This window comes from Lepidochelys kempii, chromosome 2 (genome assembly GCF_965140285.1).
Source record: "Lepidochelys kempii isolate rLepKem1 chromosome 2, rLepKem1.hap1, whole genome shotgun sequence".
Lineage (NCBI taxonomy): Eukaryota > Metazoa > Chordata > Testudines > Cheloniidae > Lepidochelys > Lepidochelys kempii.
In genome coordinates, this window is record NC_136381.1 from 204,004,620 (window position 1) to 204,022,172 (window position 17,553).

Consider the following 17,553-nt stretch of genomic DNA (forward strand, 5'->3'; position numbering starts at 1 on the left):
CAGTTCCTGGCTGTCAGGGAGAATGGTTTCATCTTCCTCCTCCTCATCGTCTTCCTCATCCCTGTTGCGTGAGACTCCCCCCTTGCAGGAGTCCACGTACGGGGGCACCACCTAGAATTGCATGCAGCTCATCATAGAAGAGGCATGTCTGGGGGTCGGACCCGGAGCGGCTGTTTGCCTCTTTGGATTTTTGGTAGGCTTGCCTGAGCTCCTTAAGTTTCACGCGGCACTGCTGCGGGTCCCTGTTATAGCCTCTGTCCTTCATGCCCTTGGAGATTTTTTTCAAATATTTTGGCATTTTGTCTTTTGGAACAGAGTTCTGATAGCAGGGATTCATCTCCCCATACAGTGATCAGATCCAGTACCTCCCATTCGGTCCATGCTGGAGCTCTTTTGCGATTCTGGGACTCCATGGTCACCTGTGCTGATGAGCTCTGCATGGTCATCTCTGCTGATGACCTCGCCACGCTGACCAAACAGGAAATGAAACTCAAAAGTTCCCGGTGCTTTTCCTGTCTACCTGGCCAGTGCATCTGAGTTGAGAGTGCTGTCCAGAGCGGTCACAATGGAGCACTCTGGGATAGCTCCCGGAGGCCAATACCGTCGAATTGTATCCACACTACCCCAAAATCAACCCGGCAATGTCAAGTTCAGCGCTAATCCCCTTGTTGGGGAGGAGTACAAAAATCAATTTTAAGAGCCCTTTAAGTCGACAAACATGGCTTCGTCGTGTGGATGGGTGCAGGGTTAAATCGACCTAATGCTGCTAAATTCGACCTAAATTCATAGTGTAGACCAGGGCACCGTGTTTGCATGTTACATCCTGGATGCTTTTCACACTCACAACATCCATCAGGAGCAAGTGTTATGATGATGCCCAATTTACAGATAACGAAAGTGCAGCACAGAGACGTTAAGCGTCATATTCAAGATCACGTGGAAGTCTGTGACAGAGCTAGGAATTGAATCCAAATCTTCTGACTCTCAATTTTGTGCTTTAACCAGTGGCTTCATCTGTAATTCCTGGAAACCAGCCGGATGCTTAAATAATCCAGGACAGCTTGGAAAATGTTGTCTTACCCATACATTTTAAAAGGACTCGTGGTCTCCATATTATGATAGCATTGGACAGGTACATGCTCAATGCTGATCCTTTCCATTAAATGGCATTTTGCAAGCAAATTAAATCTTCTAACACAAATTTAGCTAGTGTCTAATTATTAGTAGAGTTCTGTGAATAATGTATTATTCAGTTCACTGGCAATTCAAAAATATCAGGTAAAAAAATCATTTTGAGTACCCAAACGCAAAATTTTTCAGAATTTTCAGCAAATCAAACACTTGGAAAAAAGTTATTTTGGGTTCAATAAACCATTACATAGATTTTGGGAATATAAAACATATTTAAAAATAAAATTAAAGAAAATTTTAAACAAAATGCCATTTGAACCCCAAAATTAACTTTTTAAGGGTTTTTTTTAACCAAAACAATTTGCAGAAATTGACACAAATTTGCAATATGTTTTGATTGATCCAAATCTACACTTTTCACCAAAAGGCGTTTCAGGCAAAAAATTTCACCAGCTCTAGTTATTAGTCATCATGTCCCGAGCAGATCATTACTTACCGCCCTATCCTTCATCTTGAGCAGCCTAAACTCCCACTGAAATGAACAGAAAGAAAGATGAGAGCCAGTATTTTGGAACAATACTGCAATGGAATACTGTTATGTCTTTTAGAAATTATTTCTGAAAATCTCACTGAGGGTTTTTTCATAATAGAGTAAGGGCTTTATTGTGCTAGATTATGTAGATTGTGTGGAGAGCTTGCAAGCAGTCTTCCTCCCATACCATTCACTGACATCACTGTGTAGGGGGCCAATAACAAGCCTAATCCTTCTATTCGGATACAGCAGTGGCAGTCAGTTATTTTTTATCAAGGTCCAGATTTCTTGGTCAAAGTATGGTCAAAGTCTGGACTCCAGAGAAACATTTTTCACACCACAAGTATCCCTGTTCAATGAACGCATACAATGCTGGGTAATATACCCAGGGCCTATTGCAGGGTGGTCAGCAGGTGGACTGTGGGCCAAATCCAGACTGCCAGAAGTTTTTGACTGGACCACAAAACTCTGGGGAGAGTGGGCAGTTAGTGTGGGTGGGGCTCGTGCAGGTTGAGGATTGACTGGCTGCGTGCTGGTGCTCTTGGGGGAGCTGACATGGAAAGCAGGGTAGCAGATGCCCCCCTGCCCTCCCTAAATGGAGCCCCAACTCTGCAGGGGCTGATAACAGGAGCCAAGCAGATGCCTGGGGCTGACTCGAAACTGGCAGGCAGGTGTTCCCCCATCCTCCCTAAATGGATCCCTGACAGGCATGCCGGGCCGGTGCACCAGAGCTCGGGGCTTCAGCTGAAACCCCAAGCTGAAGCCCCAAGCTCTGGCATGCCCAAGAGGGACTGAAGCCATGAGCCCTGGCATTCCAGGTGGGGCTGACACCCCGAGTCCCGGTACAAGTCCTGGTGGAGTCCCGGCATGCTTCAGGTGAGGCAGAAGCCCCGAATCCCAGCGTGCCTCCTACTCATGCTGGGACTTGGGGCTTTAGCCCCGCTTGAGGCGCACCGGGACTTGGGGCTTCAGCCCAGACGGGGGCCTTCAGTCTTGATGTACAAGTTCTGGCACAAATCCTGGCAGGACTGAAGCTGCGAGTTCTGGCGTGCCCCATGGTCCACTGAAAAGCCTCTGTTGGATTTGGATTGCAAGCTCCCTGTTGACTACCCCTGATGTAGAACGACAAGGGAATTAGTCTTCCCAAAGCATGCGGAGAGGAAAAGGGTTAGGTCTTGTCCCTGTAAGCTTGCATCACAATGGCCAGCAGACTTGATTCCATGAGAAAAATAGCATATGCTGAATTCTGCCTTCAAGAAAGCAGGGTGGTGGGAGGTCATCAAAAAAGAAGGTAGATACAGTACAACCAGGGCTCTGCTCCGTTAAGCAAGGAACTGGCTGGTCATACAAAGGAATATGCTGTATCTCTTCAAGGGATGTTACAGACTGTATTCCCCAAACTTAACTGGGAAGCTCTGGGAGGCATTCTGCCTCTATTACATATAGAGTGCTTCCCAATACTCCCACTAGAGCCATGCAATTCCATACCACTGCCAATGCAGGGCTGTGGCTGAAAGCCACAATCTAGCACTGGCCACACTCTTCCCACATGTCTAGAAGCATTGTGCTTGCTCCAAGTGAGCTCCCAAGTCAATGTTCCTCCGCACCGCTCACTACTAAGGGCTGTGCCCTAAAGCCTTCAATTTATCCCTAATCCCTGGGAAAGAAAATGAAAGTATGGTTAGGATTCCTATCCTTTTGACCAGATGTATTCATAACTCAAAGCCATTCTCTATTTTAATAAAAGAAAATGAGGTAATACTACAAAAATAACTTCCTTTGATCCTAGAAGCGCTTTCATTACAAGGTTTGCAACCGTGGAATGAAAAACTTTTAAATAAAAAATTAATGCAAAAAAGCAAGGCTGGAAGATAGATAGATTTAAGAAATATTGTCTTTTTCTGCTCAGAACTTTTGCAAGAAATATTTTTTGGGAAAAAATATTGATACCCCTTTCAACTCATTCCAGGCACGATTTTACAGGTAGGCTCTGCAACTCATTAAATTTAACTTTGAAGATGCACCATAGCATATAGTATTACAGTTATCATATGCTCTAAAACCCTGTTTGAAAACTAGTTCAGTAAATTTTATTAATGATCTGAAAGTGGAGGTAAATTTACAGACAATGCTTAATTGGGAGAATTGCTAACTCAGAGAAATACAAAGAGACTAAAGAGGATGGTCAGAAAATAATAGTATGAAGTTTAATTTGGGGAAAAAATTAAGCTTAGACTTCTGAGCAAAACTTATCTGACACTTTGCTCCTCAAAGTCGAGACCTTCTCTTCTGATATGTGTCTAAAGCACTATTCTCACACACATAGCTCTATACAAATAATAAGGGCCTGACCTGATGCCCTTTGAAGTCAGTGAAAAGACTCGTCTGCACTTCAGTAGGTATTGGATCAAGCTCTAAATAATAAATACAGTTTTCCTGGAATACAATACAGTAAAACCTCAGAGTTACAAACACCAGAGTTACGAACTGACCAGTCAACTGGAAGTATGCAATCAGGCAGCAGCAGAGACAACAACAAAAAGCAAATACAATACAGTACTGTGTTAAATGTAAACTACGAAAACAATAAAGGGAAAGTTTAAAAAAAAAGATATAACAAGGTAAGGAAATTGTTTCTGTGCTTGTTGCATTTAAATTAGAATGGTTAAAAGCAGCATTTTTCTTCTGCATGGTAAAGTTTCAATGCTGTATTAAGTCAATGTTCAGTTGTAAACTTTTGAAAGAACCACCCTGATGTTTTGTTCAGAGTTACGAACATTTCAGAATTATGAACAACCTCCGTTCCCAAGGTGTTAGTAACTCTGAGTTTCTACTGTAATTCTAAAAGAAACCTAGGGGGGTGAGAGAGGACAGCAGATTATACATGATTTTGCAATGTGATTTGCATCTGATAGGACAAAAAGGCCCATACAGATTTGGACTCCATAGAAAGAAGCATCCTCTCATGGAGGAAGGAGATAATAGCCCCTCTCTACACAGCTATATATGACCACACCTGGAATATTGTATTCAGAAAGATATTGACAAATTTGAGGAGGGGAGTTAGAAAAGGCCAGCAAATGGTTGTAGCTATGGGAAGATTACATTATAAGGGAAAGTTAAAAGCATTAAATATGACATATACATCTAGTTTGGTCAAGTGAAAAGTAAATGGGGAAAAGATAACAATGTATAAATATTTGAAAGGTGTCAACTCCAAGAAATTAAAGGAACTATTTTGGATGTTACAAGTGTGTGTAACTCAGAGCAAAGGGATAAAATTAAAATGAATATTATTTAAGAAGAATCTAATTTGAATACGGGGGGGGCGGATTCTTGACGAGGAGATCTACTAGGCTATTAATAGTCTCTCAAGGGAAGTAGTGGAACCCCCATCATTTGTGACATTTAAAATTAGACTGGCCACAGCTCTAGAAAATGTATTATAGAGAATGATCAGACACTGGCATGGAGGGAGTGGGGTGGTTCAGATGATCTGCAAGGAATCTTCCACCTCTTTTTCTATGATAAATGCATTGTAAGAACTTTATGCCTGTGATAGGGGGCATGGAGGACTGGGTGAGCTAGCAACTAGCACACCCATCCTCCAGCCCCTTGTCTCTCTGTCAGGAAGGGAGTTGGGATGTCTGGTTCCTGCCCCACACCAGAATTGTTCTGGCCTCAACCCACATCTGGGCCTTTGCCCTTAAGTGGGGTGTGGAAGGGAGACCCAGGCCCAACCACTTTACCAGGTCCCAGCCCAAGTCTCTGTGGGAAGTAGTATGAGCAAGGTCCTCTCTGCAGGGAGCATAGGCTTCTTCCTATCTATATGATCCTTCATTTTGGAGCATGGCCCCTGCAGTCCAAACAGTCAATAGTTTAACAAAAAAGTCCAAATAAGCAGGGCCCTCCCAGACCCGCTGGTTCTCGAAGGCAAAGGCAGAGGGGCCTTACTCACCCTGTGGACCACTCTCAGGCTCAAACTTCTGCCTGCCTTTCTAGAGAAGGATTCAGCTCTCCTACAGCCTGTCCATAACTCTTTGCTTGGGCTTCTAAGCTCCTTTGAACCTGCTCCTCCAGTCAGAGCATGCTCAGCGGACCCGGAGGGGATGAGGCTACTTGGGCCCAGTATTGCCCTTTAACCACTTTGGGCCCAGCATAGGGTTTGTATACCCCATCACAGTGCCATAAAATTAATTAGTTACCACATCTTATGCAGAGGGGGTGATTCTGCAAGACACTGAGCACCTGCGGGGAAGTGGCAAACACTCTCCACTCCCACTAAAGTCAAGCCCAAGCCCAAGATGAGTTCTGAATGCAAAAAATGGAAATCCAGAATGTACAAAGATGCCATCTGAGGGGCAGATTCTGTCATAGTTCCCTATTCTGCACTGCCATTAAAATCAGTGAGAGTTTTTCCTTAAATCAATGTAAGGATATGTCTCCGTGTACAAAAGTATCCAAATATAAAAAGGCACAGTGAGTGTAAAAGAATATGTTTTGAATGCCAGCAAGTGTTGCCTTATTAATCACAATGCAAGGGCTCTCTATTCTACATTGTAAGATGAAAACATTTGCCCGGCTATAAGATAACGGTTCTATAATAATTCACAGTATCCCTTTATCTTCTTTTCCCCAGAAAAAGATGTCAAGAAAAAGTATCCCAAATGCTTCACCTTGTCTTTTCAGAAATATTTTTCTAGACAAGAGAACTTTGTCCTACCAGGGGGATTACGGCTCAAGAACTAGCATGAAAGAATGTGCCACCGGATTAAAAAATCAGACCATGACATGGATCACTCTGGAGCACAGTAGTCCAAAGAGTTTGAAACAAAATCAGCTTTTGGTCAGTCTGAACAAAGATGTGTTCTAATTTAGGGCCAAATTTCAAGACTGTACTGATGCATCATTATTCCATGAAGTAACAATGTGGGAGACTGTTGCATACATAAAACTTATTACAGACTGCGGGATTTGAACAATAGTTTAGAGGTCAGGAAGGTATTCCATTTACAATCATCATTTCGATACTATGGTGATAAGTAGCTTTGAAATTAGATAGATAGATGTACATATTATATTGTTTAATATATCACACAATGTACTGTACTGAACTATTTCTCTGTACATTTGATAATTTAATAACTTGACTGTATTATGGAAGCAAGTCCATTCCATATTAATTGCTGTGCCTAATAGAATATAATGGATCAGATAATTTCCTTTGCATGAACACAGGATGACAACCTGATGGATCTGCATCAGAGTAAAAAAATGAGGAGAAGTGCTACCTCTGCATCCTCATCTTCCATTTCCCCAGCGCTGCAGTAACTTCCCCAGGCTGTGTGTGAAGAGGGAGCAAGGCTGGGAAAGTGGCCTCTTTCCACACCTCTTTCCACCACGCAACAATCAGAGAGTAAGAGAAAGGAATCAGGCTAATTGGGTATGGGTCCTGCTTTTGAGCAGGGGGTTGGACTAGATGACCTCCTGAGGTCCCTTCCAACCCTGATATTCTATGATTCTATGATTCCTCTTCCACGCTCTGAACAAGATATCTGGAGCCAGCAGTCATCAGGCCACCTCACAGCAATATAGCTCCTGAAGGTTCTGGAGTGGGCTGGAGCTGCCCAGGGAGCGGTACAGAGGTGATGGCATTCAACACTGACAGCCCTAACCTGTGGCAGATTTCCCAAGATCCATGGGTTGTCTGGGCTTAAATCAGTAGCATTTTCACAGAACCAAAATAACTCATGGACTGACGATGAGGAAATTCCATGGGGGAAAACGTGTGGATTTTCCCAGGCCCTACCTCCCCCGCCTCCCCCGCCCCCCGAATAGCCCATTTATGGAATTCAGTGGCATGCTACATAGACCAATAAAAAGACCCATTAAAATATAAATTATTTATTTGACTTCTGTGCAAGAAATTGACATGGGGGAGCCAAGAAGGGAACCTAAACTGGTTAATTGAAGCAATAGCAACAAGGCAGTCAAAAACAAGCATGTAAATACATTATTAATTATTTATTATTACTATTATTAATGTTTAGTAGTAGTATTGTGGCAACTCCTAGCAATCCCAGTAATAGATTGGGACCCCATTGTGCAAGATATTGTACAAACAGATAACAAAAAGACAATCCCTGTCTTGGGGATATTACAATCTGAGCAGGTTTCAACCTGGACTTTTTCACTTGTGTGTTTTCATACCTTTCCTTTGATCAGTAAAGACACTGTAAAAGTCATTTTAGAAAAGTAAAGACAATTACGGTTTGCCAGATTATTCTTCTAGTTCAGTGAATGCTATTAGTATATTTTATTTTAGATCACCAGTTTTATAGTTAATTATATAACTGTAAAATTCACATTAGCATATTATTAGTATCACGTCTGTACTGCCCCTGTTAGTATTTGCAAAGTATGTAATACATGTAACTGAGCCTATAACCATATGGAACTAGAGCAAGTTTCTAAATTTATGAATAAGGTTTTATCTTAAATGCATTTCCTGGGAATGCAAGGGAGCCATCCTTTCACGGGCAGATGTTTACTCCTCCTCTCAGTCCGTACACTTAATTTAACTCTTCTCTTCAACCCCATTATGTGGGTGACTAGCATGGCAGGGTTTTGTGGGTGCATAAATGAGGCTTAGAACATAGATATTATTCACCCATACAGAGCAAATGTGGGAGTTTTCACTTATACGAAGCGTGTATCATCTCCCAGGAACAAATCCTGCATCTCTATGATTGAGAACAGAACCCTGGAGAAAGAACAGGTGCAGATCCTCTGACAAAAGGGAAACATGATCTGCAGGGAAGAAAAAGGCTGCAAAGAACTCACCAACATACCTCATGTTGAGAGCCCTGCTTCCTAGTCCAGCAACACACAGTAGAGATTTGAAGCCAGGACGGGGGGTGTTGGGCCATAAGTTCTGCCGCTACTATTTGATCTTCCAGTCCTTCCAGCACTGCAATGAGAGACATGAGGCCTGGAATAGCCTCTATGCAGGGATTCACTTGCCACTTCACAGTCTTGTGGGGAGAATTCTTACCCCTTGTCTTCGCAGATTGCCCCAGCACACAACTACTCACGCTAGGCACCGGGGTGTGGCTTTGGAGCTAAAACACTATATTTGTAAAGTGGAAGCACCATGATAAAGGAAATTATTTAAAAATGCCCTTTAAGGCCTCACTACTGATCTAAATAGGGATATAAAACCTGAACTTAAGCTCCCAGAGAGTTTTATCACCAGCACAGCACAAACTTTATATTATCCAAAGTATTAAATCAGAATTCTGTTTCTATCAAATGTGCACAGCCCAGCAGCTGGCACCACAGAATATGCTGGGCAGTACGTTAGCCTTTTATATCTGTGACCTCACTGATGCACCAGACCTTTTGGCCTTATTAGGAAATCTTTTGTTTCGACGTGCGATTTGGAGCTGGTTACTGTGAAAAGAAAGGTTTACAAAGGAAAGAATTGGATCAAAGCAAACCCATATAAATTCACAGACACAAGTTTACATTTACCAGGAAACAAAAGAGTACACAGTGAAACCAGCGAGTCCCTTTGGTTACACACTCATCTGTGCAAACACTGTAAATTTGGGCTCTACCATGCTAACAGGAGGCATTAACTGTGTCGAAGAAATTCCATGATGCATTCTAATGATGTCAGAAATAGAGGCTGTGGTTACCTCGTAACCTAATTTTCCTTTTGAATCATGCAGGGTTTCAGTTTTCTTATTTTTTTAAATGATTTTAAAGCACTTTTGAATAAAAATGTAGTTGACTAAAAAAATGTGATTGCTATTTTTATTTGCATAGGCACCAGCAGAGGACTAGGCACTTTACAGCCAGCTATGAAGACAGGCTTCCCGTCCTGCAGGCCTTACAGTCTAAAAAGACAATGCACAAACGAGAGAAGGGGAAAGGAGCTTAGCACAATGCAAAGCTATGGAATGATGGAAATAAGCACGTGTCTTTTTCAGTAAGTTGAAGAAGTTGAGCTGGCTGACAAGAGTACGCTGCAGTCAGGCAGCCCAGATTTCAGAGCCTTAGTTAATACTGGTTTCAGAGTAGCAGCCGTGTTAGTCTGTATCTGCAAAAAGAAAAGGAGGACTTGTGGCACGTTAGAGACTAACAAATTTATTAGAGCATAAATAATAATAAATTTCTTAGTCTCTAAGGTGCCACAAGTCCTCCTTTTCTTTTAATTAATACTGAAGACTGATGCTTTTCTATTTTGATTTCGGTTTCTTTAGCTTTTGGCCCTTACTCTAAATATTCCTTAAATGAAAAAAAGGGATAGTTTTATTTATTCATCTTCTTTCTTCCTTGTTCCTCACACACCTCCAACACCTTGTGCAATTTACTCATTCCCATGCCCTCCTTCTTACAATCACACAGCTGAATAGCTACAATGGGACAATAATTCCACTTTCTCAATTTCAGGTCAGTTTAGAAATGAACAGCTACCGCTTAGCATAACAGTGTAGCACATCCCATTCCCCTCTTTCATCAAGGCATCCAAAAATGTCCTACTACCCATGTGATGGGGAAAGAGGTAGATAGCTGTCTAGAGAAGAAAATTTCATTCTGTCATCTGTTTCCACAGGGCTTCATCTTTTCCAATGAGCTTCTAACATGAGAAGGCCACAGCACCACCATCGTGCAGATCTCTCTTCACACTGGAACTGTCAGCTATAGTCAAAGCATCCATGTATCATATTTCCAGTGGAAAAAAGTACACAGATGTATAGTTTGCATTTGTGTACCATAGGGGCACCCTTGAATCGTGTTAAAATATGTCAGTCAAGACATCTGGTCAGCTATCCTAATCCATATTGGGGTTTTTAGACTATTGTTATGCCCCAATATGCTTTGAACATTGCCAATATGTTTTCTCTGCTGCTGCAGCAGTGTGTCCCCCTTGGTTTCACAGCCCATCCCCAACATTGTTTTTTATAGTGTCACGTACAGAGAAAATGCAAAACCACACACTGTAGCTCATGTGTCTGGCTAATGAAACTGGTAAGACAAACCTTGTGCGATTAGAAGCAGAGATGGATTGGCTTAGATCTAGTTCATCTTACGGACTGCAAAAAGAATTAGCTGTCACTTGTGCCATGCAGCAGATGGACAGTTTGCATCCGATTTACATTCCAGCGCCAAAGCCTTTAGAAGCTTTGGCAACCCACTTGCCGTCAGGCAGCAGACGTTGATGTCCTGCAGATGGTTACAGCAGCCATCTTGCATTTGCGTTGTGTGGCACTGTTGCGCCTCCTGTCTGCACTCAATATTCGACCGGCCCTTATTCAGTGCCTCTGGAATTATTGCAACACAACGGCACAGAAAAGTGCTATATCCACCCTGGCTAGGTCACGTCCCAGGCACACTTGTACATTTATTTAAATACAAAGCTCTGCTGGGGGGGTTTTTTATGTTTGCAACCACATTAAAAATCCTAACGGTGCTTATCACAAGCTGTCCCCACTCCCTCTCCACAGAGTTATGTTTTATTTCACATTCCCTACCTAGAACCCTGACAAATCTGCCTCCTCCACTCCCCCAAACCATAAGAGCATCATTTCAGAATAATCGCTGATCCCCTTTCTGTATGAATTTAGCTCACCAGTGCAGCTTTGCCTGACTTTGGTTCAACCCGTACTAGGTAATGAGGCAGAACAAAGAGTTTTCTTCCTGGTGGTCAGGCTAATCTTGCTCCATGAATAGACCAGAGTAATCTGTCAGCAGTGGAACGCTGTGGCTGGAGGTCTTCCAAAATCAGCTCTTTCACATTTGGGGTAGGAACAGTTAGGAATTCTGACTGGCACTATCAGTCAGAAGTCATGTCATTGCTCTACAGAATGGACTGCAGTTGTCCCCACTAGGTAGGATCAGCCCAGAATATTCAGCCATGCTTTCCTGTACTGGAGTGTTATTGGGAATTCAGTGAAAGTATCTGATAAAGCTTTAAAAAAACCAACATAGCAGAGGCCAACTCAATAATGCATGATTTCCAGTCACATTAAAGTAATGGATAATATTTGGTGGAGAAAAAAAAAATATATATATATATATTGTCCATTAATGCACACTGGTAACAGCCAGCAAATGAGTACAAAAAATAAACAGTTAATTAGGGCTTTTTGAATCATTGTTATATATGCCGTACATCATTTGCAGGTGCTACAGCAGTGAAAAATAACCAGTATAATTACTAGTATTCAAAGATTCATATTTTTCCCCATGTAATTGATTTAGGATTATCAGTTTTCTTGTTGTTATACAAAAGCCCTGTCAAGGTGTTTCACACGTGTTTGGCTCATGCGTCTTCCAAAAACAAGTCAAACCACTGTTGTGTTTTACATGGCAGTTAAAGCACTGAAAAATAGGCCAAGTTTTACCTGGATCTTTATCTTGGTTAAATTATCTTACATATGTTTTAATTTTTTTGTTCATTCTTTCTTGATCTTTCTCTCCCTCTCTCTTTTTGTTAAAATACATCTGTGTTTGTTGACTGCCCCAGATTATATCTAAGTGAGGAGTGGGAGTACTTGCACCTGGTACAGTATATGTAGCTTAACAATACATATCATTACATTATTTACAGCTCATTTTATGTTATTCAATAGTAAACTGCACATTAACCCTTTGAGAACCTGCATGAAACTGTTCGACAAGGCAGAAGAGATCTGTGTTTTTCATGATTGTAAGAGCACATTTATAATTGTATTCATAAACATGGAAGTGTGTTCATTACAACAGGGATCACCACCAGAGCCAGCTAATTCCTCTCTCAGGAAATCTGTTTCATAATGATATTCCTTACTACACCACACTTGTACTTCTGCTGATAACACAGGTTATAAAGGGACTCAGTACTGGAGTCAATTAATGTACTGGCTTTTTAACCTCCTTTATTGGAGTACATTCAGCACCAAAGGGACCTAATGTTGTGCTGCTGGCAGTAGAAGGACCCAAGTGATGCAATTTCCTGCAGCCTCAGCTTTGTCTTTAGTTCACAAAAATACACATCATGATCTGACCTCATTAGTCACTGACTCAGCAGCCTCAATTCCATGACAATATACAGTAGAGTTAAGAGTAAGGACAGAAGAACTGATTCTCTATATCCCTGCCAAAAGAGGAAATACTATCTCCCACCTAAGGACTGATCTACTGGAGCCTGAAGTACACCTTTCAAATTCCTATATATATGGTCACCATGTTCCATGTTCTTGGCACATATATACCAAATTGTTGATAATCTTGCAACTGAGATAATGCCTTCATATTGCCCCTGTTTCCTGGGGCCAGGAATATATATGCCAGGAAACAGGGGCAATATGAATAAAATGCCATGCAAAAGCTTTCCAAATTCTTTAGCAATAATTTGTGCGGTCACAACGTCCAGAAGAAATCATCCTGTTTCTGATGCACAAATCGATCCTTCCTGTCTCTGATAATTTGTGTAGCACATGGGTCACATATCTGTCCTAGACCAAAATGTTGCATAAGCCGCAAAATGTAGAAATAATCCTTAATGTATGGCAAGGAAAGAAATAGGAAAGGAATCCTGCACTGTGATGATGCTTTCCTAACCTTTAAATACTCACCAATATCTCTGTTGCTGAATTAATCAGTCGCAAGATTATCAGCAATTTAGTTGTATTTTGTTGGTAATTAGCTTGATAAATTAGCATCTGCAATATAAAACTTGACATCTTATTGTTCCCTCAGTTTTATGGTACTTCTGAAAAACTGTAGCTTACTTTAAAAATGATCATTTCTGTTACAGACAAAACAGATACAAAAACCAAAGTTTGACAAGCCTGGTAACAGACAGAAACAAGCTCCATTTACATCCACTGGGCAAAATATCAAAGATTAGTAGTTCATAATGCAAACTTCAAAAGTGTGTTTTAAAAAATAAAATTTGAATCCTTTCTCTGTGGGTAGCTGCTTCTGGTGAGTAAAATATATGCTCAATTAATTCATTTTCTGTGTTTTCTGTGGAAAGGCTGGCAAGCAGACTTTAAATATGGAGGAATGCATAACTGATAGGGAGTATATTTATTTATTTCAGTGATTCCCTCTGTACTAGCTGGATTTTTGAATACTAGGTGAGAAGTTAACCCTATTGCCATCAAATGTCCTCTTTCTGCTCAAGGCCAAATATTTATGCAGGATGCTAAAGGATCTTTTACATTTTAGAAGCAATTTTCAAAAGGACTGGAGAAGCAGCTTCCTAAATAGCATCCAAAGGCGCGCGAGTACGCCAATTTCCTCACTTTCACAATGAATGGAAATGAGGGTAGGTATCTCCCTCTGAAAAAATGCTAAAAATATAGCAATTATCCAGTTCAGATGTGGTGTTATAAACTCAAGATTCCCTGGCATTTTGTTTCAGCCATTATTTCCATTGCAGAAGACTGTACTAATAGAATCATCCCTATTAATCTGAATTTGAGCTATTTCATACAATGTATATTACCTTTCTGTTGCCTGCAACCTTCTGCCAGGTTTTTTTTTTTTTTTTAGGAGGTGCTTTGAGAGGAATATACCATGAGAACAATACACAGCTGCTGCTATATAGAGATATCTAATTGTCAATATTGTGGAATTTCTACAGCTTATTACTTGCATTCAGTCTAATTCTGGGCAAATTGCCAGTCACTTCAGGGACATTCAAGTGAGCCATATTACACGTGGTACAGCATCACAGCTTTAAGATACCCGGCTGTTTTGCCTCTGGCCAGGGAATGTTTGTATCAATGCTACCGAGTGAAGGGGGGATAACTACAAATAAAATAAAATTTGTATTTTTTCAAGTGGGCTGCATTTCAAGCCCAGATGTTAGTAATGAAAGATTCAATTTAAGGATTTAAATTACAAATAAATAAAGTATGAAACAGATGTGATTTTTAAGGAAGTTCAAATTATCCAGGAAGAAAAATATCTCTGTGCATGACAAAGTAATCGGGATTGTCTTGAGAGTCTGTTGAAAACAATCTGCTGTGCTAGATACACCCTTAGGACAGGATTGGTTTGGAATGGGAAGGACTGGTGGAGCTTGTCATTAAACAAAAATTGTGTTTAATAAAACTTTATAACCGTGATTAATCCTATGAGGCCCTAAAGGAGTTTGCAGTTTCTGATAAACACATTTTCCTTGTTTGCAATGGTAATGATATTTTGAAGTGAAAGGAATCCAAACAAAAAAACTCTAAGGGGAAAAAAAGACTTGTCAGGTACCACCTATGAAGAAATTACCATGTCACAAAAGAAAGATGAGCCACCAAGAAGGGAAACCTTAGATGATATGTTTGAAACAAAAAAAACATAGAGGTAGTTGCAGGTCTTCCTTTACTGGGGTCTGATCCGTACAGATTTGCCTAAAAGAGGAATGGAAATTATTCAAGGCCATCTAGCATGTGGAGATTAGAATCCCACACCCTAGATGCAGGTGCTTGTCTATAAATGTACAAAGAACAGAACCTACAGCAGCAATTTGAAATAATATGCACACAGAGAGCAAGGGATATTGCTCAGCAAGGTGCTTTGCTGACTCGCGCAAACTTCCAGGGAGTACTGATTTTAAAGGGTCACACCTTGCAAGGTGAGTTGGTAGGCAGGAGCTGCTGCTGCTGAGAGTGAGGATTGAGGTCCTGATTCAGCTTAAGCACGTGCCTAACTTTAAGTATTGAAGTCAATGGCAGTACTTTGCTGAATCTTGGGTCTAACTGCTGTTTGCCATTACAAAAACAAGTTTCAAATGTGATGTGAGCAATCAAGAAATCCATATATACAGATTCTTGAATGGCCCCCACCTCAGTAATATCTGAACATCTAACCTGTTTTTTTAAGGGTGAAATGATTCCACAGTGCATAAAAGAAAAGAGAACTTTGGATGCTCCCTCAGAAAAGTATGTGGACGCAATAGTTACAGACACTGGTGGAAACAATAACTCCATGTCAGAATAGCTCCAAACATGAAGTACTGAATAGGGTTGGTGAATATTTTGCTACCTGCCTTCCACCTAGATTCTGCTTGACACTCCATATACAATAGTTCAGCTGACTTGTATGTATTATACATACTATCTACTAGTCCTGGATGACTGGTATGGCTTCCCCTTACCCCAGAAGCCAGCCTTCTGTCATGTGAACTCTCCATGACTTCCTGGAACTGCCAGCAACCATTTCAGCATGTTGCTGATTGACACAAAGCAACATTGTCTTTGTTGCATGACATGTTGCATGTTGCATGACATATTGCATCAAAGGGGAAATGTTGTTTGTTTGTTTTTTTCAATATGAGAACCTGAAAACTTTCAATATTTGCTACAACCAAAAAAGCCTTTAATGGGCCTTCTCGGTTTTTGTAGTTTTTTTAAAGGTCAGCTTTTGTTTGAGTCTTCTGAGACTGGAGTCCTTTGCCTGCTATGTCTCAATTTGCTGTCACAAGGCACAGGGATGATAGTTTGGAAAGATATATAGGTACAATTCTGCTAGTTAAGGAGGCTTTCAAGCCGGCACAGCTTCATCCTTGCCCAACAACCACATCACACATCTTAACTTATCATTTTCTGTGGTCTTTTGAACATAAGTGCACATCTGCAGAAATATTTCTAAAGCTACATGTAAAGTTTAATGTATAGTACATAAACAACAGATGCACAAGTGCATCTTGAGATGAACAAATTCTGTGAGCATATTCATAATTAGAGATTATAACACATTGCAGACTTCAGGAAAGATATTTTCTATGAGGAATTATAGGCATTGATGCATTGCAGAGTGAGGGGATGGATTTCAATCATGATTCTTTTTTTCCAATTTATAAAGCTACCTAAAGGAGTAGGTAAATTAATTGATAGGTCCCATGCTATATAGGTTTAGGCTTTAAAAGGAAGCTTAAAGTTGCTACACGTCTTGCAAGTGGCACACTTCCTGTTGGTTCTCTCAGATATAGGAATATTCCTGTGAGCCAGGTAGAGCATAGTTATACCCATTTTACAGTAGGTGAAACTGAAGCAGACTTGCTCATAGAGTCTTTGTAGCGCTCGGAACAGCTCCTCACACTCCAGACTCTAACGCTCACTATCTTATGACTAGTGCGCCACAGTTAAATTACCTATTCAGGATGCTGCCCTCTGGCATTCCAAGCAGTGCAATGGTCTGTGCAATGGTCTGTGCACTGCTTTTACCACCACTGTACCTGTTCCATGGGTTAAAAGAGCACTTTGGTTTCCAGGGCTGTCAGTCTGGCAGCTTTCATGAGCACTAAATCCACTTTTAAAAAATGGAAGCCCTCAATGGAATCATAGTTCTGTAATTCAGTTGCCAGTTATTTATTCTATATTTAATAATCCCTTTCTGTGACACACATTGGAGATATAGGAGACAGACTCATAAACTTTTTAAGATAAACCCATTTCTTTCCCAGGAGGTTCCAGTCTGACACAAGCCATTACTGAAGATTGACAGGAAATGTTCTGGTAGCCAAGACATGCTATACAACAGGCAGAAGATATTTAAATGATTTATTTGTGGTGAGGTGTTTGAGGAGCTGTTAGGCCTCTCCAGAAAAGAATTATGGAGATACTGTACCTCCAACCTCAGATAGTATTTTGGGGAATAAATTAAATTATAGGCCTTTCAGCCTCATCACGAGTCAGAGCTGGATCATTTCTTAAACCCAGGGTTGTTTTTCCACATCTATTAGTCAGATATCATTCTTTGCTAATTAGCAAGGTGAAAAAGCTAAAGGGTTTAAAGTGCCCTTGGGACTCCTATCCTCAGAGGAGGATAGAAGAATGTATTTTGATCACCTGCTGTGCAGCAAGAATTTGACAGCAGGTCATGTTTAATCAATTTCA